General features: G+C 42.7%; 1 protein-coding gene across 2 annotated transcripts in view; it reads left to right on the forward strand.

Annotated features, from left to right (window-relative positions):
* Positions 1-620: 620 nt before the first annotated feature.
* Positions 621-26,374, forward strand: part of thrb (thyroid hormone receptor beta) — a 99,421-nt gene continuing 73,667 nt past the window's right edge. For both annotated transcript variants that reach the window (XM_070846558.1, XM_070846557.1), the window contains exon 1: positions 621-900. The gene's annotated coding sequence lies outside the window, so the exon portion shown is untranslated. The remainder of the gene's footprint in view (positions 901-26,374) is intronic.

The following is a 26,374-nucleotide window of genomic DNA, read 5'->3' on the forward strand; positions in this document are numbered from 1 at the left end:
TCCAGGAGACACAGGAAGCTGTAAATAAAACCATATGGGTACATTTCAATTTTTAACAAATAAACATATATATATATATGTGTGTGTGTGTATATATATGTATGTGTGTGTGTGTGTGTATATATACATGTGTGTGTGTGTGTGTGTGTGTATATGTATGTGTGTGTGTGTGTGTGTGTATATATGCATGTATGTGTGTGTATATATATATATATATATATATAAATAAATAAAATTGAAGCGCAGTAATTAAAGTAACATCAAAACTGACAATATTATAATTTTTTCTAAATTGTATCTAAATCCTGCCCTCCTTGAACACACACACACACACACACACCACACACATGCACACGCACACACACACACGCAGTAAGTTGGAGCGCTGTGTTTCCTGCCCTGTCGGCATGTACCAGGCCTACTGTAAAGACAGCCAACCGCCATCGAAAAAAAAAAAAAACTTGGGAGTTAGACACAAGGGCGAGGCTTATTTTGTTCTGTTCCTGCCCGTGAATCGGCTCCGTGATTCCCCGGAGCGATCCGCGCCACGGCCGTCAGCTCCGTCACTGCGCCGCTTTTTTTTTTCCGCTTTCTTTTCGGCTTTGTGTTGGAAGTTTTTTTTTTGCGTCCAGGGCTCAGCAGAGTCTCGCGGGCAGCCGTGTACACAGTGTTCGCCCCGGCCCCGAGCCCCACTCACTCCACAGAGACAGTCCACACGCAGACACACACGCACAGCCCTCGCCTGATTTGCACCAGCGCGGGTCATTTCAGGTTAAACCCTGGCGCTGTGTCCCGTTCAGTTTAGCCGACGGAGATCGACACTGGTTCCAGTTGAGGAGGAATGCACGGGCAGCGGGACTCCAAATAACATTTGGACACGAGCTTCGTCTTGCATATGCGGTATGTTTCATTTCTGAGGTAATTTTGACTACAGTCTCGCCAGTGACAGCCTCTCCAAAAAACTGTGTGCTTGACAGCGCAGCAGCAGCAGCAGCTAGGTGGCCGTGCATTCCGGCTTCCTCGGCTGAAATGTTCATGTCAATGTTCACGTTTCTAACACGACCTAGGCGTTATGTGTATCCTGTGGAGGGGAGAGTGTGTTTGCCGAACTGCGTTCAGAATGTCAGCAATTCAGTGGTGCCTTGCTAATCGGCTGACGGTTCACACCTGAGTGAACGTGACTACGACCTCTCCTGAATTATTGGAGTCTTTATGACAATTCGGGGTACAATTGATCCAGCAAGTTGTACTTTATGAGTGTCATATTTAAACTTTATAATTGGTTAGAACTGTTCCCGCACGCCCACGGTGGTGTATTTTGGTCGGAATGAGATAGCAGGAATAAAAGGGGAGTTAATCAAAAAAGTTTACATTTTCTTCAAATTCTCATGCATTTTTCTACACGCCGAATTGAACACTGGCTCAAACTCAGTCCGAAACATACTTCGAAAATGTTTCTACTGGCTGGTAATTGTGACAAAAACCGAGAGAACATTAAATTCACAGATATTTGGATCGAGGTTCTGTCCGCACAAGAGAGCAGCTGCACGTACCCGGGCTAGCTTTTATTAAGGGAGTTCATTTACGGGACTAAGTTATCGTTTCGCACATAGCTCCGGGCGTCCTGTCAGCTTATCGTAATGCTGGTATGACAGGGTCTGTTTCACTTGTACTTCTTCGGCCTGAGACGTGAGTCAGAGGTGGACCTGAGCTCACGGTCTCTGGTCTAACCTTTGCTGTCGCTTCGGCGACATGAACTTCGCTAAAGCGCTCGATCAACATCTGGCGAGCAAAATAAGGGATCCTTCCGCAGCGTGGGGCTTCTGTCTGTTCTCACACACACACACACACACACACACACTGAACCGTGACGTTCAGGAGCCCGAGTTGTTTGCTAATGCTTCTTTTGACAGAATATGCTGCACTAGCCCCCGGGGGGTTGGCGTCGGGGGGGGGACTTGTTTGTCTGAGTAAAGTTAGCTAGGTCTGTTTACAAATAATTACAAACTGTCCCTTTTGCCTTGCCGTAGTTTGCAGTGTGATGGGTGACATGTTACCATAGCAAGAGCCCAGCATGATGCCTTCACAGGCTGTCAGAAATTATGAGTGTACTTATTGTACAGTGTTTGTGTCAGGGTGTGGAGATGTGAGGGATATGGGGGCGGACAGGACTGAGACCATGACAGCAGCTGGTGTTATAAGTGGCGTTTACAATATTTCTAAAAGCACATTGTCCTCCTCGGTGCCAAAAACAGACAAATGAGCAGAAATATTTGTAGTTTATTTGTAAAACAGCAGCAGCAGCAGCAGCAGCATGACATCAGCTGTGAGTTGGCTGGGAGATAGTGAAAATAAGTCTCATATCAGTTTTTCATTTTAAGTATATGTTATATTCAAATTATGTGCATATGAATGTTTTTTTTTTCCCCCTTCAATCTTCATTTTGACATTTAAACAGTTTTATATCTGTGCGTAATCATCAAAAGAATAGCACAAATACATGACAAATCAAATTCACATCATGCAAAAGGGGGAGTTTCCAAGGAGCTACTGAAGGCAGCATTTGTCCTCAGCTGAGGGTATTTAAGGTCGGTTGTCTGCCTGTTTGCAGCTGTTTGGTGGGAGACACAGAGTGGGCTCCTGTTTGCAGCAGTGCAGCCTGCAGTATATACTGTATGTTACTGTCCGTCGCATGCAGCAGGTTCTTATAATACTGCCGTTTTTGTACATGCAGGAAAGAACCATTTGTGGCACTGGCAAGTAGCTGGAAAGCGTTAGTACTCAATGTTCAATATAACTAACCCCCCCAAATGTGTTTGTTGGAACTTGTCAGGCTGCTTTCATGTCTAGATGGATGCCCCACCCCTATGGAGACAGTTGTCGGTGATGTATAACAAGTCCTGACTCCTGATAGTGGAGAGCAGAGGCAGCGGAGCTCATCCAGTACGGCGGGAGCTGAGGCATGAGCTCAAGTTTGTTGTTCAAGATGTTTTTGGCGTGATGCAGTGCCGATTGAAGTTTGTCAGGCACTGTCACACTGTTTCTAAGTTAATTCTGTCATACAATTGATTCAGTTCAGCTCTTGCAGGTGATTTGAATTTACCTTGAACGTTAATTTACAGAAACCAAGATTTGATTCCGTTACGTGGAGATGAGTATCCTGACTCTGAGGCTTGATCACATGTTGGATTACACAGAAAAATCAAGGTGTTTATGTCCCCGTATACACGATAAATACAGATCACTATCGATTACTGAGTGCTGCATGCTATTTGCCCGAGTGCCTGTGATGTTTGCAACACAAACTGGAAATGTTGACATCGTTATCTGGCATGCTCCTCCACTCTCCATGTTGGATAACCTACAGACATGAATATGTCGGCATTTCAATGCTTTTCCCATCTAAAATACTGAGTGTATTCGACTGTGCCGTTACTGGAGGACAAAACCTGGTTTCTTCGTAGCTGCAGAAGCGGCCAGAAACCTGGATACGATGTATGTACGCGTAAGAGTATCCTGGGTGCTTTCGGAGTCCTCCGGCTAGCTTGTTTGGGTTTCCCAAAACCAAGTTGAGGGCCGATCCAGGATCTGATTACAGGATACGATGCTTACATACTTCATAAGCATGATTGTAACCCGGGATACTCACGTCCAAATAAACACACGGTGTTCCCCACAAGGTAAAAATGGAGAGCATCATTGGATTGAAAGCACTATTTGTTCATGTATAATCCATGCAGGGATGGAACAAATGATTTGTCACACACCTACTGTCAGCTCATTAACACGGGGGCCTGTGTGGGCTGAGGGTGGTAAATATAAAAAAGCCGTCCTCAGGTCTGTGTGGGCGTGTCCGCCGCAGACATGACTGACATCTCCCTCACTCGTCTGGTTTCTTGCGCTCGTTAAGGCAGAGCAACTTAATTCATTAACGCATTTGCTTATGAACGAAGTTGGTTAATTGATTTAAGACAAGACAACTTTGGCAACTGTTTATATCAAGTGATGTGACCTTCACATAAGCAAGCAAAGCGCTGCCCGGCTAACTATGGAGCAGTAATCCATGCAGAATAAATGAAAACACCTGGGGGGTGCCCCGGGCCTTTAATGTCTGTGTGTAGCAGCTGCATTGGCTCTAACCGACTGTATTCACACTGTAGACATAGTAAACTTTAGTACCGCTTAAGACAACATTATTTATAGACATGTACCAAACCTCGGGACTCCTCGCATTCATTCCATCTCTGCGGCGTCTCATCTCTGCTATACGTCTGTTGGTTGAAATCTGCATTTGAAGTTCAGTGATTTGTCCACGCATCTGTCCCACAGATATGATGTATACAAGACATCATAGGAAGGCAGTGCTGGCTGTGGTGCAGGTCGTGCCTTCCCGCTCATCTGTCAGATATACTGTATCTACACCGCCGTACTCCTTCTAATGCTTGCCTGACTTACACAGAGCTGTAACAATTAGTCAATTAATCAAACATTGATCCAAAGAAAATGAAATGACAGCAAAAAAAAAAATTTAAAGTAAGAATTTGCTGCTTGTCTGTGTCTCACATTATACAGTTTGGGAGTTTTGGGTTGTTGGTTGGACGAGAAAGGCATTTATAGACGTCGCCTAGTGTTTCTGGATTGTTGTGATGGGTTTCACAATTTCACAGGGAGTATTTCTGAAATACACGAAGTTCAAAGGAGTGCCTCCCTGAACCGAGCGTTACTGTGTGAGTGTATGCTTTTGTCGAAGCTTCCCTCAGACCGCAACCGCACATTTGGGAAGCTCGGTACATCCCCAACAGTGCCATCTCAGGAACATCTCGTTATGAAACATGCAACCACTGTAACCAGTGTTAATATCCACAGTGATTTATGAAGATTTTAATGACTTCTCGGCACATAACAATTAAACGTGGCCCTCAATTCAAATTTGAGCTCCCCTCTGCCTCTTGCTCCAGATTTTGACATCTTGATGAGCTCTCTGACTGAAGCGTAGTCTATTTGATGTGCACTCTGTCCACCACTGGGGACTACTTTTTATGTGCAAGACCCCTAATGCATCGTACCAGGCCGCAATAAAATCACATCAATAAGGGGCATCCCATTTGTTTTAAATCATCCACATGCAAGTGTGTTGCAGATGTGTTTCCACTCTGCTGGAAAATGTACATCTCATGTTACAATACAGTGCATCACTAAAGTGGCTAAGTAGAAGGGGGGGGCGGAATAGAACAAGACCTATTTTGTACAAGCAGGTGACAGTGCTTCGGGGTGCAGAAGAGTTCAGTCTGAAACCACTGTGTGATTTTAAAGGGCTTATCACTCTGCTGCGGGACAAGCAGAGTTGCAGACGGAGCTCCAGTGCAGCTCCGCTCGGTGCTGTAGCTCATTGGCAAGTTGGCAAGTGTGCGTTTGCATGCAAATCCAGGCGAACATGCTGATAGCTGTGCAGGACTCGCTCATTGTTCGTATTGGAGGACGTTGTTACATTCCAAAGGGACCGCTCTCTGGTATGAATTTATCTGAACTGAGTACAGTTGAATCGGTCTTGATCGGTCACACAGGAAGGAATCAATCGCACTGAGAAGAATTCTCTGGCACCGGTTGCAGTAACGTCTGAAATACGTAAAGGGTAATGCCCGACGAGGTTTCCATGATCGGGAATTAAAGGACGACGTGTTAAGCTGCGCTAAGCTAGCAGGCTGTAAAAGTCCTCTGTGAAAGTAGGGACCAACTGATCGATGTGTGGAGACCAAAAGGAATTGGAAAAGTGTTTTCAGTCTTCCAAATGATGCAACTGTTCGGTTTTCCGCCGCTTACATCACATCCACTGCTCCATTTATCAGATTTGCATCAGCTCACTTGTAATCCATCAGTGAACTATAACAACTTCCCTGTCACATGTGTAAGTGTTTAGTTGTGACTCGAACATGGACTATTACAGTACAATGGAATTCATGATTGCATAATTGCAACCATACATAAGGCACACTCCAAAAATCTCCCCAGAAAGAAATTACACTACTAACAACAGCAATTATGTTCATTTATCTTGCAATATTCAATAATGGTCTCAAGTTAATTTCTCTCCTCCAGCAGTGGGCCCGGTGAGGAGGGGGGGGGGCGACGTTGGTTAGGAAATCTCCTGTTGTCACTCGGATAAAAGCTCTGAGCAGCTGCGATCGGCCTCTCTTGCGTTTTGCGCGTGTCAAGACTGTGGTACATGAGAAGGGTTAGGTTTAGTGAGTGTTTGGTTCCTGCAGCAGTCAGACTGCTCAGTGAGAGGGGCAGCACAGGAACACAGGATTTGATGGTATTTTGGTCGGGGCTGTGTGCACTGCTAATCCCTATGCAATACTTGCACGGTGCAATATATTAGTTGATTATGATGTTGATGTAGAGTTAGTTTGTCAGGGATTATGTCGTCCCCTGCATAATGGAAGATTTTATCTGTCTCTATATTAGTATTTGTGTCAGCATATGCCAGAGTGAGGGTGCTAGGAAGTGCTGTGTGTGTGTGTGTTTGTATGCAATGGCAAGGGTGCCTTAAAATGCCATGTTTGTGTGTGTGTGTGTGTGTGTGTGTGCATACGTGGGCGTGCATGTATGTGTTTGTGTCAGGGGGTCGGAAGGGGAGACCGCATATTGAATATTTGTATTTAGATCAGTTTTCTTTTCAACTTTTCTCTGCATGTTTGCCCATCTGCGACAGGAAAGTTTGCCCAGCCTAACCTTGCCTTAGGTGACCTTTTGTTGGTGAAATCAAATCACATTGGCTGTGAGGGTTCCAGTGACAGGGTTCAGGTAACGGGATCCAAAAGCTCGGAACGGGACACAGGAGGTTGTGTTTTAAGGCCGTTCACACGCTCATCGGACAGGATTACAGTTGGCAAGTGGTGCACTGAATCAGGCAAACAGCTCTCAGATCAACAAGCAGGCAGATAGGTAGGCCAGCAGGTAAACTGGGACAGTCAGGCAACCTAAAGGGATACTCCGCAGAGTTTGCATCTCCAGGTCTTGAGGAGTGCTATGACCCTCACTTATCCAGGCTGTGGCTGTCCAAGGAGAGGTGAATGGTGGGCCGCTGGACTTGGTTGTAGCCATTTGCCTCCTTAGCTGTGGACGAGCTTTGTTTGCCTGAGAAATGAAGTCATCAGGGTCAGATTGGAGAATAGATTTTTTCTTATTATTATTTTTGGCATTGTTTTGCCTTTTATTGGACATTGACAGGTCGGCCAATGGAACCGAACTGGTAATGGTCACTGCCATGCAGCATGTGTGCATTTGGGACCTATAGGATCCAGTGTCTTTGGAGCTGGACCCACACAAGGGACCAGAGGTCAGGATATCTCCGTCTCTGCTGCGCTCATTTTGAGGCTGTAATTTAAACAAATCTGTCTCTTTTGAATCTCTTAGTACAACACAATACTAAGTCACTTAAAGCAGTTGGTAAATTCTCTCATAATGCTGCTACATACAGGATGATGACCTAAAAATCAACATCAAGTACTTTCAACACCTCTCTAAGTGCATTTCCATCTGCCGGATTTTAGGCACATTTGAAAAACCTGAGCGAAAACACTGGAAATGTGAAACAAGTCAATATTTCACAAAATGTTTACACTTGGCTAGAAGTGCAATGGAGACAGACATAATGAATCAGCCACGATGCACTCTGCTCTATGGACGAGAGATCTGGATGAAAACTAGACTTCAGATACAGTTTGTACACAAATGGACCATTAGAAGACCATTGACTGCAGAACTGGCAGATGAAATGTTCCTTTATTGTAATAAACTACCTTTTTCAGGTATGTAATTGACTTTGCCAAAACATTTCTGTGATTGAATGCTGAATCCATATCAGTGCTAGTGTACTTAATTATAATGAGAAGTACATAAAGAGTTATAAAAATATATTGCTTTCACTTCAGGGCAGCGACAAAGAAAGGCCCTTAAGGTGGATTGCCCATGAGGTGTGTACCATCACCAGCGCAGACGCACACCATCAGATCGAGCACCACCTCAGACCCATTTGCCAGTCTTATGATATACAATATATCATCCCAGCACACATTTACAGCAAACTGTAATTAAGATGCGAAGATAGGAAGTGGTGTGAGTGGCTCAGTAACAGCCTTCTAAACATTGTGTTATCTTTGCTGTGTCTGATACTTCATATATCCCAGACCACACACACACACACACACACACACACTCTGCCATGTCCAGCCAGCTCTACTTTAGGCCCGGAGGACATATGATTAACACATTTATCTTTAAAACAAAACTGAAACCTCATTCCTGTGAGCTCACACTCGGCTGTTAACTCCTTGTGGGTCTGATTATTTCAGGCAGCACTATCGTGTTGCTTCGATTAGGATTTCTTTTTGTTACGTTAGCTTCGGTTTGAATCCTCACGCCAACCTCCCTCTCCATCTGCAACATCCTCTGCTGTTATTTGATATCTGACCAGTGCATCAGTTTGTGTCCAAATAGCTGTGATTATGTGTTCTTAACTGAGCGAAGCGCCGGGGAGCTTCCACCGCCGCCCAGCTCAAACTAGCTTTCTAATACATGACCTGGTGATATGGAATATGACCAACATGTCTGATTGGACACTTTTAACATTTAACAATACAATCACAAACTACATAACTTATTATTACATAAGTGGGTTCTTTTTTCTTTAGGGGGAAGTGGGGTGGATTTCAACATCACCTGCACTGGTCACTGACATAACACCAACATACAGGCCATAGCCTACATAGCTACAATGGCTGCAACATAATCCTTTGGGGAAAGTCAAATCATCAAAGTGCTGCGCGTACTGTAAGTTTTGATCCGGACTAACCCTTTAAATCACAATGACACAACGTCACACAGTGTCAAAAACGAGCTGACTAATTGAGGCGGAGAAAAACTAGCAGCTCCTGTGTTCTGTGAGGTTAAAATGACTGTTTTGTCAAAGTAGCTGCTGTTTCTGTTTGCAGAAAAAGAATCCTACAGGTCTACCTCTGCAGGGATCAAATCCAAAATGTTTCAGATGAATTCCAATCTGAACCAGTCAGCAACAAAACCAAACACTTTTAGTGGACCTACTTTACACAATTGCCCCAAAGGATTTTGTTGCAGCCCGTTTATCTACTGGACCAATTCCACACCGTTTTGTACCTACTGGTCGTTTTGAACCAAAATATGTAAAAATAGCTCCCAGGTTTAAAAATACCAAAGTTATCCTTTAGTAGTGTACTGAATGAACTTTTAGCTGTTTTTTTTTTTTTTGCAGTGGCTCCATGGATGTACAGACAGCTATTAGGCCGACTGGATTGCTTTGATACATTAAGGAAAAATATGAGGAATCTCAGACAAGTTCTGAAGCATATTTTTTATTTCTAAGTAGATTTATAGAGAATGAAATCCTCGGAAGTGTAAGCCACTCTGAACGATATCAGTATCTTTTTCCTTTTCTGTGTTCGAAGATTTAGGACTCAGAGAATCCAAATATTGACTTTGACCTCACACAGTGTCTTTGGCTCACGGCTCTCAATCTTTCTTGGACGTTAAGTGTAGCAACGACGCCTTGGGTTCATCAATGATGTTTTACATAATTTCTGAAAAGTGTGGCTCAGTATCTGGATTTCAATCAACACTAAAAGGATCTACTGTGTGTTTACATGGAGCGCCACACAGTTAATCACCCTGCGTCGTCTGCTCTAGCCGTTCATATTTGGCTTTTCAAATTCTACATTTGTATGAATTGCTCTGACAAACACCATGAGTATGGGAGAGTAGTAATCTTCACCATTAATCATTGTTAAATCATCATGCCATTGCTACATGATAGCACAGACAACCCTTCACCCAGAATGGGCTCCCTAAGGAACCGTTTAAAGACATTCCTCTGCTCCCATGAACAATGCAGCACTGGACTGTTTATTGACTTGCTGTTTATGGGAGAAATGTGGGTGTTGTTTTAACCGATGGGCCAAACTGAACAGCATAGATCCTGAAAGGAGAACACTTTAGGTCTGAGAGTCACGATATGTCAGAATGAGGCCAGAGACATAATGTTCTGAACATCAAGTGTCATGGTGACGTCTGCACCCTTACGAGTATCAAAGTACCAGAGTATCAGACACCAGAAACCTCGGCATCTTAGACCTCCCGACCACCCTTGACAACCAGAGCGTGGTCAGTTGCGACATGGAAAAACAACAAAACAATTCTGTTTCATTTCCCCGACACTTTGTGCACCATTCTGACCAACACATATGTCAACAAGGACGCATTTCAGAGGCACATCCTGCCACCTCACCACTTCACTGCACTGTGATAAGCTGCAATAGTGGCGATGAGGTGACGAGTGATGAGGCAGAACTCTTGACAAACTGTGGCGGGTGGTGTTTTACTGGCTGCACATACTGTACTCTGCAGCTGTCAGAAACAACTGCTCACATGGCACACGTACAAGAGTCAGTGATACTGCTGGAGCTTTTAAATCATTAAAACGAATGCTCTTGTATTTGTGCCTGATCAGCACCCGTGGAACAAAATGTAAAGCAAATAAAGGCATTTTCTAAACGTTTTAAGTTGAAAGCGCAATTAGTCCTGCCGTCTGTCGCCCCGCAGTGTCGGAGTTCACTTTGTGTGCTGCAGTTTTGTAGACGTTGCATTATGATCACCAAAAGGGTCGTGTCACCCCAAACCTCAACAGGTACTGTAACTTTTTGCAGGCCACATTCCGTAGCCCTCCACTGTAAAACTCTCAGTATCAGTTTTGTCAACACGTGCTGAGGAGTATTGGGTGTCTGGCTGAGTAAGCTCTTCAGGCAAACACAAAACAACATCAGGTTGTGGGTTTGTGGTCGAAAAGGCAGACACCTTGAGATTGGGCGGCTTAAGCTGTGAAAAGATTTGCTGTTGCAATTGGCGGTGCGTTCAACACCTTCGCACTCGTTCTTTTTTTGCAACTTTCGTTTCCTGGCTTGTTTCAAACAGAAGTCATTCCACGCACTGCGTGGTAGCATCATTTCATCTTTCTAGGACAAAGATGTCTGAGCACACGTTCAATGTGCACTTCAGAATATGGAAACGTACCGTAGCTAAATCTCACATTTGTCATACGTTGAATTCATAAAAACATAAGGGTATGTGCTGAAATCAACCTCTCAGCTTCCTGTCACTGACCACTTTTACATGCACACTAGTGTGCACACCCATGTTTGAGTCTTCTCCTGGTTTAAATGTTTTCATGGAACATAGAGAATCTTGAATATCTCCTTGTATACTTGACAGTAGATCTGAAATTATTCATCAATTAAGTGATTAATCAAGTGAAAACAAGTAAATTGGCAACTATTTTAATACTTTATTATTTTAAGCTATTTATCATTGAGAAACACTAAACATTTGCTGCTATAAAGAAAAGTCTAAGTCTTTTCTGTGTTTTATTCTTTCAGTATAAACTGAATATCACTGGGCTGATGATGGAGAGTGTTCCTCTCAACAGAGTGTGGTATTTAACAGCAAGCATCCATTAATTCAGAAATGAACTGTCAAATGAATCGATAAATGGAAATAATCATTAGTTGCATGACAACGTTACGCCATATCTACGTCAGCTACAAGCTGCTCTGAAGCTATGCATTTGAAAAACATGAGAGAAAGTGAAAAACATCCATCAGAATATCCTAGAGCCGAGGACAAGATCATCATATGTCTTCGTTTTTATGGCAAATTCTCATAATTATAGAGAGAAAAAGGAAGAAAAGGTGAAATTTTCACATTTGATACCAAAGATCAATCACATTTTTAGGATTCTGGCTTGAAAAAGGATCTAAACGATTAGTCTCTTATCAAACTAGGTGCCAATTAATGTAACCTGACTAAGTGCTTAACTAACTAAGTGTTGCAGCTCTAGCTTGCATGCCCTGCTCTCCTGCTTTCTACTGCACTTCTTAAGCTAACATAACAGGCTCTCTCAACGCCGTTCCAAGGGCTCACCCACATTTCCTAAACCAGGATATGACATTTACACGTGCAAACACGCCACCACAATTCTCCCAAAATCTGGGATACTAACGTCAGTGTAACATTAGTATCATTCGTACGGTGGTGCTGTGCCACGGGGCTTTGAAAGGCCTCGTGAATACATCTTTTATTTGGTTGAAATCAGTCAGCAGTAGATTTTTTTTAATTTTCCTTGACCTTCACATTAGAGTGACTGTATCAAAGTCAGCTGGAGTGCCAATGAAAGAATGAAAGTGCACGGCAATTAACATTCCTGCTATAATAACCCGAGGGCTTGTCATTTATAAGAGGCAATGAATAGAAAACATTATGTAAGGTGTTATTTTAACCGAATGCACAATGCTGTTGAAGAGATATTAGTCTGCCAGGGGGACTTTTATGAGTAGTGAATTCACGCAGCACCATGTCCTTACCTTTAACCTAAAGCATGCAGCTTTCATCCCTGCACCAGTCAGTGTGAATCCTGCTGCTGTGTCCTTGAACCTCTCCAGAGATAAGGGCCTCAGTTAAATACCAAAAATGACTATGCTTCCAGGAGGTTTTTGCAACCCTGAATCTCTTTCATTTACAGCTTTAGTATTTTTTAACCTGGGCCATATTTCTACATTGGGTTTCGACGTGACAAGCAGGTAGAAAATGGTTTGGAATTGGTCCAGTAGATTGACTCAATGGCTGCAACGTATTCCTTTAGGGCAACTTCATCATTCAGTCATTTTAGCTTGCAGAACGCAGAAGTTGCTGCTCTACTGCTGCCTTTATCTGTCCAAACTAGGCCCAACCTTTTAAAACACAAAAGTCCCTTTTAGTTTTTTTTATTTTTGTACCACCAATAAACACTCTCTGCTCCAAAATGGGGAAAAAAGATTTAGAAAGCCTTTCTAGAATTCAGCAGAGGAGATGTTTTCAGAGGCGTCAGGCGTCTGCACGAGCTGCATACGTAGATCCGACCTCTTTCCTCCGTACAGATTCTCGTAGTTTTGTCGGACGTGAGGGGATCGTTGGTTAAACTGCGACCTCCAGTTTTCTCTACAGTTTGTTTTGGAGCTCAAGTTGAAACTTTGGCTGGGTCATTCAAGGACACTCAAACTTGAAACCCCTCCAGCTTTACCTTGGCCCAGTGCCTCGTCCACTCGTGCTCTTCCCGTCTGAGGCTGTGCGTGCTCTGCAGCAGGGTTCCTTCAAGGATCTCTCCATGTCGTACCCGTACCCTGTCACATTGTCAAGTCCTGACCATAGCAAGGTGCTTCCGCCGTGCTGCGCGGCGAGAGATGTGCTGTCCAGATGTTGAGTGCTTCTTGCTGTTCCCCAGGTGCAGAGGTGCAGTGGTTCAGGATATTATGTAATCAGACCAATAATCTTTTTGCACATGCTGAGTCATTTAAAGGGCCACACCGGCAGTTTAACGATGTAATCTGAGCTCAAGGTCTGCATGCTGGAGATTAACACATGCTGGATGCAGCTGAAATGTCTTTTTCCTCCTCCTGGTGTATTCCTGCTGATCCAAAGAACAAAATCAGTCTGTCTATCTGTCTATCTGTCTATCTATCTATCTATCTATCTATCTACATGGCTTCGTACTAAATAAATCAATAATGAAATATGTTTATAAAAATCATTTTATTGATCTGAAAATAATTTTTTTTCCTTCCGCTAGCAGAACTTCATCCATAGCAACGGTCTGTTATACAGAATCTAAAGTATTCAGCAAAGTCATGTGATAAGACACACACACACACACACACATATTGCTGCTGTGAATAAAAACCATTGTTGATATTTTGCAATAAGCAAACTTAGGTGATTGAAAGTCAGAGGTGGAGGTTGGATGGTTGGCTTGTGAAAGCATTTTTGTCAAGCTGTCTTTGAGACTTGAATCAGTGTAGGAAAGAATGTGATGTGAGGTCAATAAATAAAGTTTTGTTCTAACGGTGATTACAAAAAAAAATCAAAGATCTGAACCAAGGCCAAAGGAGGCTTTACTTCTTGTTGAAAATATTCACTGCATCACACATCATTTGATCCTTTTAAGGAGCCAAGCAACTGAAAGCATCTCCTCTATCTATCTTATCTATCTATCTATCTATCTATCTGTCTTATCTATCTATCTATCTGTTCTTCATCAGAAGGTGTGTGCAGGTGCCTCGAGCGTCTGGCAGCCATGCTTGAGCAGCAACATGATGCAATGTAAAAACTCATCTTAAAACTGACTCCAGGCTGTTTGATGCTCGTTGATGTCATTCCTATTTTAATCCACTTCAAACTCTTTCAACAGAAGCTCCAGACAGACGCAAAAAACGTAGCGGCTGAATCTTAAAAGAATTGTTTGCGCAAAGTGCAAAGATCCTTTTCAAAGCTTTATGCCAACATTGCTCAACACCTGGAGATGTTTTCGGATGCATTTAAAACACGACCTCCGTCGCGGTCGACCTCGCTGTACGCAGTGTTTGTGAGTCAAGTTTGTGTCGTCAAACGATTTTCTCGGTCAAGAGTGAGCTTCCAAGGTCGTGATCGTTTGCTGTTGTCTGTTCTGGCCATGTTAGCATTAGCTTATGGTAGCATCCTAGATTCAGACGTGCATGGAAGTGTTGATGTTAAGTGATGACATTTTGTTGTATCATAAGACCAGCCGCAATTTAACTTCCGTTATGTATTTGACATAGCTTAAAGTTGGGACATTTTTGCAATTTAGTAATGTTTAGAGACCAAAACTTAGTTAGGTTTTGGAAAAGATTGATGGTTTGGGTTAACGTAAGTTTGAGTTCTGTGCTCCCCGTGTGGATTTTGTCACCTGGCTTCCTTCTTTGCTCCCGTCACAATTACTGCAGCCATTAGCCGCTACGTGAACACTGGACGTTTTAACCTCCTCGGAAAAAAAAACGACCACAGTTGTTTTTTTTAGCGTGAGGACGGGCTGTTCTGGAATCAGCGAGTAATCTGGTAATTGTTTGCACATCAGTGCTGATGGTGCTTAGTAGCTAGTGCGGACTAGAAATCATATGATTAAGGTAAATGTGGTCACTGCCTCTATGCTGGCTGTTTACACACATTCAAAAAGAGCAAGAACAATAGGGATCCATTAACCAAATCCATGAAAACACTATCAGTGCCCCTGGAATACCCCCGGAACAGTGACGCTCTTCTCTATTCTCTCACATGTGCTTGGAGTGTTGAAAACCTGTGCTTAGACATTAATATTAATCTTTTTGTTTTGTTTATTTGTTATTTATCCATGATTTCTTCATTAGCAGAAATGCGTTTGTGTCCCATAATGGTGGGAACTGTGTATCTAACAGTGTGTGGATAAATGGCCCAAAAAAACCGGTACGGTACGTAGCGGTGTTGTTTTCACTCACACTTCTTCACCCTCCTCTGTCGTCGTCTCTCAGCATATCACGGAGGCAGACACTTGGACAGAAGGAAGTAGAACAGATAGCTAGGCAGAGAGGAAGCTGTCTGAGCTGCTACACCCTGTCTCAAATACTGTCCTGCTTCTTGTCGTGGCGCTGCTTTATGTGGACTCCCCCGTGGATCTGTATGTACGACTGTGCAGGAGAACACAGGTCGGCCAGTGTTCGACGCTGACTGACTTCTGCCACGAGGTGTACTTTAGTCACTGCTGTCATTCTGCTTTCTCTTCCTTTGCTGCTTCTTTTTTTTCTTTTCTTTTTCCCCATACCGTATGTCAGTCTCCAGTGTGTGTGTGTGTGTGTGTGTGTGTCTGTGGTTGCCTGTTTATGTTTAAGTCTTTTGAAGAGCAAAAAAAAAGAAGAGTCCTGCAAATTCACTGAGTTGCGAGTGAGTGCTTCTTTTGCAGACTTTCAATTTGTCGTGGCATAATTCCTTCGTTTAAAGAAGAAGTCTTTTGGAGATAAGCTCCATGACACAAACAATGAAAGCAACCCTTTTTTTTTTTTTTTTGCAGCAGGGCTGCAGAGGATGTGAGCATTTAAAGTTGCAGTTCCTCAAAACCTTGAAAATGAATTTAAAACACAGCACGTGTTTGTTTTGTTGTGAGGACTGCTCGCATTGATGCAAGGCTTTCGGAAAAGAATCCCAGTTTTGCGTCTTCGCAGTGGGATTTTCAGAGAAGACACATTAGGCTAATTAGATTTGCAGACATCTAAGTAATCAGATGATTCAGCCTGATTTGGAGGAAATGGCCGAGAAGTAAACAAAAGGCTTTGGTGCTACCGCTACAGCCCTCCAGCTGCTCGAAACGCTGGATTGAGACAAAAGCAGATTTTGTCTCGTACCTTAACCTTTTTACTGCAATCAGTCCTAAGTGTGTTGTAGATTTACGCCTGCTAAGCTCTGTGTGAAAGCTACATCGTTAACGGAAAAAGAAAATCGGAGCCTCAATCTGTTTTGGTTTAAAAACAAACATTTCAAACATTTGGAACTTCAGTGAAGATTTATGTTTTTCCTGGGAATATGTTAGAAAAGCTTTGAACCGGGTTTGTTTGCATGTGGTGTGATTGGCACGGCGGCGTGCGCTGATGCAAGTGGTTTTGAAAAGGACCTGACAAATCATGATGTGTACTAAATGTATCATAGCCCGTGAATGCTTTTGTTTTTCCGGGTATGCCTAAGATGCCGAAATATATCAAGAGCAGATGGAGCAGACAGATGTGCTACTTAGCCGATACTTTGATTCAGATGAAATAACACAGTAGTGTGACTCCACTGTTACTCCATGATTGGAGAAAAAAAAAAAAATGCAGCGCACAGCATGTTTTCACCACGACGCTCGTCAGCAATAAGGAAGCAAAAAGTGTTCAATATCAGATAGATAAAACAGAATAGAGTAGATAAAACATCTTATCTAATAGTGAATGCAGTGCGGCCCCGTCAGTGATGCATCACTCATTTAAATGAATGACCTCAAAGTGTGAAGTGTGACTGCGGTCCGTCATATTCGAAAGTTCACTGGTGCACCTTAAACTTGCTTAACTTCCGAGCTTGACCGTTTTAATTGCCACTTCAGCAAAACAGCCTAGAACTAATGCGTGTTGTATTTTGGTTTGAAAAGAAAAAAGTTCTCTGACATTTCTCTAAGAGGAACCCCTGTGGATTGGAAAACACTGCTGTTGATCACAGAGGTTACGGTGCAGCATACAAATTTAAAGTTCAGTGAGGAAGGCAAACTGTGCAGCAGTTCCCAGAAAAGCATAGACACACACACACTCACAAATAAAAGTGTGGCAGCCAGAATGAGTGTTTTTCCAATATAAAAGACAGGCAGGGTGCCGGCACACACATTTTTCAGTAAAAGCTATTGTCTTGCTACTTCTGCTTTTCTTGCACACAACTGTTGCTTTCAGAGACCCATAATTTGGTCTGTTTCCTAACACCTTGAACCAAGCAGTTCTAATGAAAGCAATTATCTTATCTATGGGAGCCTAGTGGTGCAAAATTTGGAAAGCCGAAGCCTAGGAAATAACTTCTAAATCCTAAAATACAAAATCCAAAGGCGGAGGGACAAATTATAGAAAAGTGATTAGCTGGGTATAGTGTATTACACACAAATACAGCTTTCCATAACTCCATTGTTGAAAAACATAATGCCTGCCAAACAAAAAGAATATCTTCTATACAGGCGGAGGCAACAATGTGACAACATAGTATTGTATCAGTGGAAAGTATAGCCAGTGTGCCCTGATGACTTGGCAGTGATAAGCTTATTTCGTTACGCATTAAGTAGCCTACACTATCTCTAATCTTCCTTTGGTAGCCTAATCCTCTTGTAGCCTTGGTAGCAGGAACACTGTTACTTTTCACTGTCATACTTTTTTTTTTTATTTTATTTTTTTTTTTACAATGCTTATTCATTATTGCGGTTTGTTTCAGTGATAGAGCACAAATGTGAGTAATCAATTTGATTTTGATCTATTTTTACAGTCAGCAGTGTGTTTTATGGCCTGTACATGCCTCTGATGGTGCAGCCCCATGCAGTTGGTGGGTGTGTCAGGGTTGCCTGTAAACTGGTTCTTCTCATTTTTAGCCACGTTATCGGCGAGCCTCCAGGGATGTCAGTGTTGCAGGTCTGTCAGACTCACCTCTGATCTGGTCAAGAATTAAATACTTCTAAGATAAAATACTGAGATAAAAGTACAGATACTGATGGTTGCCAGAGGATGAATCTCCCCACCTTTCATGTTCCCCCGGCCTTTCCTCAAGTACCATCATATGGTTGATATTTGGGATTTTACGTGAAAGGTTTCAGCGTTTTTCAGGTTGTCTGTCCATCCACATGAACGTGATATCACAGGAACGCCTTGAGGAAATTTCTTCAAATTTGGCACCTACGTCTGCTGAACTGAAGGGATTTTGGTGGTCAAAGACCAAGGTCGCTCTGACCTCACAAGACATCTTTTTGGCCTTAAGTCAAGAATTCAAATGCAAATTATGACAACATTTCACACAAATGTCTGATAGGCTGAAATGATGGAGTGTCAAAGGTTAGCTTCACTGTGTCACCTTAATGTTCCGCAAAAACAACTGTTGGGCCATTATTCAGTGCCCTAACTCGGGAATGGACGGGGAGATTGTGTCCTTTTGGTGACACTAATATTGTGTCTGAACAGACATGGAAGTAAACTGCAACTTGGTGGCTGGTTGGCATAGACATATAACCACGAGACGCTAACGACTTTGTTGTCATTGCACTGAATACTGAGACAATACGATGCATCTAAGTGTTTTAGTCTAATCTATGTAAGTATAACGTATAATATACAGTATATAATGATACTATAAAAATAAGTAAGATGGGCAGCATGAACAGAATTAACAGCAGAGTAGTGTGTAAGATATATATACAGTGGAGGAGTATGAATATTTGCAGTCATAGCAGTAGGCAGTGCAGATCTAGTAAAGGTGTATCAGAAAGGTGACAGCTGCAAGGAAGAAGCTGTTCCTGAGCCTGCTGACCTGGGAACAAAGAGTCCGGTAGCACTGCCCAGAGAGCAGGAGGGCAAACAGTCCATGTCCAGGGTGAGAGGATGCACTCTGCAGACACCGTTCATGCTGGATGGCCTCAATAGTGGGAGACCCGTGTTGGGCAGTTTTTTCCACTCTCAATCTGTTTTCTGGTCTGAGAGAGGGCAGTTGCCATACCACTGTGATGCAGTTGGTAAGGATGCTCTTTAGCATAAGGATGCTCTTTGGTAAGGATGCTCGTAGAAGTTTACCGGAATCTGTGGGGAAAGTTAGACCTTCATCCAGTCTCTGAAAACACCTCATGATGGTGGGGATGAGTGCAACATGGCGGGAGTCATAAGGCTTGCTGCAGTGGAGTGTTTTGGCACCAGCACAATGGAAGTGATTTGAAAGCACGTGGGGACAGCTGCTTGGGCCAGTGACAGCTTGAAGATGTCAGTCAGAACCTCAGTCAGCTGCCCAGCAAGGCCCCGAGCACGCGTCCGGGGATGCCAGCAAGCGCAGCAGCCGTACATCCATTGATCCTGCTCAGTGTAGCGCACACGTCAGTGGGGGAGAGTGTGAGGGGCAGGTGCCCTGCGGGGAGCACAGCTTTGATGGCTGCTTCCCGGTTGTCCCTGTCAAAGCGGGCATAAAAGCTGTTAAGCTCATCAGGGAACGTTGAAAGGTCCAGTCCAATGTATTATTTTGTCTCTGCATTAGGAAAAGGCTCCTATGTCAAAGGACAAGCTTTATTGTCCTGTTGTCCATGTCTCGAATAGGCCTTTTTCATAGCAGACTTATCACAGTAGGCAATGGGGTGCCAATGGGTTTCAATGAATGAAGAGTCAGAAAAGATTGCAAAATCAATTAATCAATTTAATTAGCTCATCCATGGATTTCTACAGTCATGCATCTCCAAACCAGCAAAGGAGGCTCTTAAGAAGTGATGACTGTGCATTGAGCCGTGCATTTGAAGAAATACATACTGTTGAACTGTACTATATATATTAGGTATGTAGTGTATAGTATACCATGTTGGATACAGTGTAAAACATTCTGCAATAAGGGATATTTTATTCTTTTTTCGTGACAAGCAAATGCATACACCTGTGGTAATATAACGACAACCTCAGGCTGGCCAATGATGGCTGATTTGAAAAACATATTGCCCAACCCTGTTGTCAGCTCTTCAAAAAGATAGTTTCAGACTCTTTCAGAGTTTTGTTACAGGGTGTGTTGAAAGATAACCCGTTTCTAATTAACAGTGTGACATTTTTGGAAATATACCTATTTCCTGCCTTTCACAGAGTGAGACGAGACGATCAAAATCAATCTCCTGTCTGTTAAGTGTGGAGCTGGAGTCAGGAGGTGATTAGCTTGGCTTAGCAAATAAGTTTGTCCTAATTAAATGTTCTTTGTAACATGTTCTTTGGGGACCTTGCTGAAGACCAAAATCCAAAACACATTGGTCTCACTGTACAGTTGTCTTTTGTACTAGAGGCGTTGCTGGATCTTTCACCACATCAGATTATATTGCACTATGGAATTAGCAGAGGTTGTGCCAGAAGATATGTCAGAGATAACTGCGATTTAATGGAACCACATTTGATTGCCAATCACAAATAGATCTATTTGTGCCACCCATCTTGCCTGCTTTGAATATGTACCCAATGAACCTACTTTGACCATGACATTAGCATAATGGTTCCAAACTGACTGACTTGGTGCCTTTGTCATATTATTTCTATAATTATTTTCTATTCTATGTCTTTGGATGCAGCATTGACAAAGTGTTGACTCTTTGAAGGCCTGTTCTGCACTGACAAGCCCAGAGTTTGACCAGTATGTAGATGTAGACAGCAGATAAACCATGATAAACTCTTCATGCTGACATGCACGTCTTTCACCTTCCCTCCCTGATCAGCATCAGCAGCAGCGTTTCAGCACTAATATATCTGTATAGCAGGGCTGGCTGATGTTGCAAAATAATATTGTCATGATATGTTTTTCTGTATTGAACAACATTGATATTTATCATAATATGTAATTTGGTAATGCTGCAAGTTTGAAGGTTACCCTGAGAATGACTGAAGCTTGGAGAAACCAGAAGGTTCATTAGATAAACTTTGGAATATAGTTTATTTACATAGAAATAGAATCATGTAATGCAAACATTCTTAGTGATGTGCAAATTCTGTCATGTAATTTTGATATTAGTTGAATAGAGGGAACTAGACCTAGGCTCACAGGTGCCAATCAGCAGGGTCATGAAGAAAGTGAAAGTTAGCAGCAGGTATCCACCCAGCTAGTTTTTGTTTTGTAGCCGTGGAGGCCAGCAGGGCTAACGTTAGCGTCTGTCATGTGTACACAGCATCCAAAGTACAGTTGAGTAACAATGGAGAATTTAACTAGATATAACCTTGTGCAGAGCTCCATCCAGCAGGATTGCCTGCTTGTTTGTTTTTTGGGGCTTTTATCAGTGCACGCTGTGCACACACGACAGACGTTGTTGCATTGGCCTCCAAGGCTAACAACAAAGATCAGTACACAGACATTAGTGGCTCCTTTAGCACACAAAATGGTGATATGATGTGAATCGCGCTGTCATATTGCGTATTACTAATGCAATACAAGGTTGTTGATGTGGGCTTCTTTTAAATTTTTCAGAACAATCTCATACTGACAAATGCTGGTTGAGTCAGCATGCAGAAAGCCAGACACAGTTATGATCTTACCCCAGACCACACCAGCAAAACCTTAGATGGTATCTCAGGTTATGGGAAACATTGGTCGGTAGGAAACAGGCTTGTACTTTGATGCAAAAAAAATGGCAGGCTGACTCGCCGTAGTTCCGTTTATTTCTGCTATGTGATGAGCAGTTACATCTATCCATTTCAAGTGTCCAAAAAAAAAGTCCACAGTTTCTCATCATTATTGCCCAGTCCTACTATACAGTGTGTGGTTGTCTTTAAATAAGCATTCCAAGCAGCTGCACAAAGGCAGCATCAAAGGGAGGCCTTACTATAAAACCTCAGGCAGACTAAAATATATCTAAATACTCAGGCCACTTAAACTGGATCAAACTGTGTCCTGGCCTCGTTGGATGGAGTTCACCATCCTGAGCAACGAATAACTCAAGTCTCCAAAGTTTTCATGTGACTTGTAATGAGTGGGCTTATGCATACGCTAACAGATGAACAGAACTGGCTTAGTTACTGTGCAGTGATCTACTGTGCAATAAACTGATGTACATATTTTTCTTTCTCTTGCATGTGTATGGATTGGGATAATCAACCACTGACACCACTACAGGTAAGCTGTGCTCTCCTTTTATTCCCTATTGATATGCTTATGTGGCAATCTTTCCAACTTGATCCAAATCCAGGTTTTGCACCTTTTTGGTTTGTCATTGTTCATTCTTTGATCAGATGGTCCCGATTGTAGGCAAACTTTTGCCAGTTTTAGATTGTATTTTATTCAGGCAAAGTTTTTATATGGCTGCTTACGTTTAGAAGAGAATGATTCGTTTGTATAACACAAAGTATGATGTCAAAAAAGCAGAGGTGTGGAGTCTCAAATCTTGTGACCTTGACTTTTTCGATAATGATTTGTGATTTTGCTGTGAGAGGAACCTTGTGGCTTGGAATGAGTGACAAAATCTAAAATGACACCCAGTGCTTTTCCAGTATGTACCCTTTTAATACAGTGAGCATTAGCATTGTGTACTTGTTTTTAGATTCTGAATCTAAAACACCGTAAAATATGACATCATTTAGTATGACTGAAACAACTGGAGCGACTGGTGTGGACGCACACATGCACAAACTTAATCAGATTCAGATCTGCTCAGATGTGGCTGCCAGTATGTGTGTGACACCACTTTCAAGTAGTTTGTAAATTGTGATGACTTTTCAGATTTGGAATGGTTTATACCATCTTCCTCTGAAGCTAATGCAGCTGTGGCCCCATTACATGTTCAGGGTTTAGATTTTATCAGTATCACTTAAAGTGTTTTTCTTAGGCAAATTTGCAGAAACCTTGTGTTTCCTGGTCTCTCCGCTTCAGTTACAAATTCTGTTCCTACATCCACGTTCCCTGATTCTGTGCATGATTTCTACAAAACGGATAACACAGGCTCTGTGTGGGTTTACACATACCTGTGCCTGTTTCGCCTTTCAGCAAAACCTCTGGTTGTGTGGCCTAATGTGATCCTGTTATAATCAGGAGTGGATTTATCTTAGGTATGAGGAGCTTATGAACCCCCTGGCAGTCAGTGTGGAGCTGCGCTGTGTTTTCATGCTTCAGGGAAAGTTGAAAAACGCTCTCAGGCTTGGATGGGGTTGAATTATTCATGGAGATAGAGGGAGAGGAGCTGTAAAAGCCTTCATCTTAACTTTTCTGCCCGTGGCTGCGCTGCTCTGTGTTGCACTGAGTGATGGGGTGGGTTAGGGTAAGAAGGCACGTGATTATCTTTGTAGAATATCGATACCACATGGACTGGCAGGGGAAGAGCGGGAAGGGGGGCTATGCTAATGGCCTACACCAATTGCCTTTTCCCTGTAAAGTCCAGACCGCAAATTTTTGGGATATCGTTGATCCATGTCTAAACATCTGTTTTGTGTTTTGGTTCACCCATCATGCTGGTCGTCATGTTAAAATTCTGCTGTCACGGCTGTCAGCAGATAATAAAATAAGGAGAACTATATAATACTAGTAGGCAAGGAGACAAACTGTACTGGCACTCCACTGCAGTACTACACCCCTGGAAATACGAAAGTTACTGTAGCTTACACATTCTGAAAAAATACACTGTGAGGCTGACCTCAACACGGGGGCCCTTATGTGTTCATCTCAATGGAGTCTGTCGTCTCCTGATAATCTGTACTTTTCTCATTATCAATACATTTATTGAAGAGACTCAAATACCCAATGAATGTCTTCTGCTAGCAACTATTGTGTGTGTGTGTATCCAAATTCCGATATACTGTATTACAATCAGCATGACGGCACATCAATGAGCCACACTGTTACACCGGGTGACATGTAGTTAATTTTGACTCAGACCCACACACACTGTCCTGCTGCCCCAAATAAGCATTTGAACACCAAAAATGTATTAATGCATTGTACTGAGAAACCAACTTACATATTTGTTGGGTTTGGTCTTTTAATGGGACTTGAATAGGATTGGTCTGCAGCAAGGATTACATCACACATAATGACAAGAGGGTCTGTTTGACATTTGGCCGTTTACAGGTCCCACAGCTACGAGAAGATTCTTCATACCTTGGCATGGGTTTCCTTATCGTTATCCCTGTGTGTGTGTGTGTGTGTGTGCAGCGAGTCTTGCTACTACTAGACTAAATGGGTATTTTTTTGTGCAAATGACGCCTGTATGCTGAACGACCTCTCGTAGTTGCAATGATTCACAAACTTGTTTCGCTCCTCACTCCTAACCAGCTGGTAGAAGACGTCATCAACAACTGCTTCACTTTGAGATCACAGAGCAGATGACATTTCCGCCAATCAGCGAGGCTAAAAATGTTGCAGGCCACATTATGACCTTTGTCGTGGCTCAAAAACTGACATCCATAGAAAAGTTTGCTTTGGGTTTGAACAGAAGCATCTGCAAATGAGTTCCACACCAGATATGTTCTGATCCGCTAGAGTTACGTACAATACGGCATGAATAAATCTGTGTTTGTGTTATCGTCACCACTATCTTGACTAGAAGTGAGTCGCTGTGTTGTGATGAAGTCTGTTCCCCCATCAGTGTTTCCTCACAGGCTGTACATATAAGAAGTGGACGTGGCCGCCATGACGTCACCCACTGGTTTTGGAGCCAGAAGTTATGCTCGAGTCTGGTTGTTTAGCACTAGGCGTGATCTACCTCTGATTGGTTGGTCACAAAGTAGTCACAAAGACTTGAAACTAGCGATTGAGACTGCAAACTCATCAAGAAAGTGTTTATTGAGCTAATAAATCTGTTGGCCACAAGAAAGAGTACAGGCTTAAGGCACCTCCGCATTGGCTTCACTTTTCACACCTGGAAGCGACATCCACTTCTTTTATACAGTCTTCTGTATGTGTTTCCTGTGGCAGCGCCTTCTGTCATTGGTTAGGTTAAGGGTTAGGTCAGGGTTAGGTTAGGTTACGGTTTGGCATAGCAGCGGAGATCGCCTGGCAGAAATATAACAAAACCTAAAAGATATAAAATCCTCCTGTTGTGGATACTCTAAAAACATTTGAGGCTGTATTTTCAGTAATATTGGGTCTGCATCAGTGCGGATTGTGAATAATGCGATGAAGGGTGGAAGTTGAGGTTTGGCTGTTCAAAGTGCTGATTGGCTGATTATATTCTAAGTAACTGTCACTGGTCCTTGTTCATCTTAAGAAATACAGGGGAGGGGGGGAGGGTGAACAGGGGGAAATATCCTGTACACGAAGGTGATAGATAAGAGAAAATATGTTCATTTTGAGATCTGCAAACGCTGCTGCACAACCATAAGTATGTGGGGCCGTTATGTGGATAACGGGCTAAACGTACTGTAGAAGACATCGAGCGAGTTTAAGATATCTCTAGTGTTGTTGTATATTCAGTGATGTATCGAGAGCTTCTCTACAGAACCACCATTTGGTCCCAGTGTGCGATAGTTGTAAAGGGGCGAGATGATAAGGGTCAGATACCAGTTTCTCCACAAACAGCTGCCACAACAAACAGGAGTGAAGAGAAGCCGTAAATCATGTTCCACAATCACAGACTTTATTAAGTAGTTGGTTCGCTGCAGTTTGAAGTCATCTTACCCAATAGAATTAAGTATTTTCTTTCTTGAAAGTAGGTATTCAGCTACCGAAGCAGATTTTTAAGGAAACTGGGTCAACTAAGCCGGTAAAACTAACTGAGAAAGTATTCAGTAAATATTCACAAATAATATTGATGCTGAAGGCCAATGCTGAACAGTGGCTTGGCCCGACATGTTTGTCCTCACAAAAGGAGGGTAATAGCTAAAGGTTTTGTTGATGTCCTGACCCGTCTTTAGCATCGCTGTTAAGTAAAGTAGTTCTCTTGACCCTTGTCTCTTCACCTGTAGTACACATTAGAATTAATATTCCAATGGTCCCAGCACGGTAAATCCAAATATGTTTCTTCTTCCTGTCACATTTGAGGCCAAAATGTTACAATTTCCACGCAAGATCTCAAAATTGTGAAAATACATTGACAACATACGTGGTAGACTGTCTTAACCAAGGCTGAGAAGAGAATGAACCCTTTTAGTTTTAGTGACCCCTCTCCTCTATTGCCAAGGCCTATTACCTCAGTTGTTTTTGCTGTTGTTATGAAAGATCCACCTTTTTAATGATATTGGGTATCTGCTGATACTGATCTGACTCTTACATTGACCTAAATGCTGATTATGTA

The sequence above is a fragment of the Pempheris klunzingeri genome, chromosome 16 (genome assembly GCF_042242105.1).
Source record: "Pempheris klunzingeri isolate RE-2024b chromosome 16, fPemKlu1.hap1, whole genome shotgun sequence".
NCBI classification, from domain to species: domain Eukaryota; kingdom Metazoa; phylum Chordata; class Actinopteri; order Acropomatiformes; family Pempheridae; genus Pempheris; species Pempheris klunzingeri.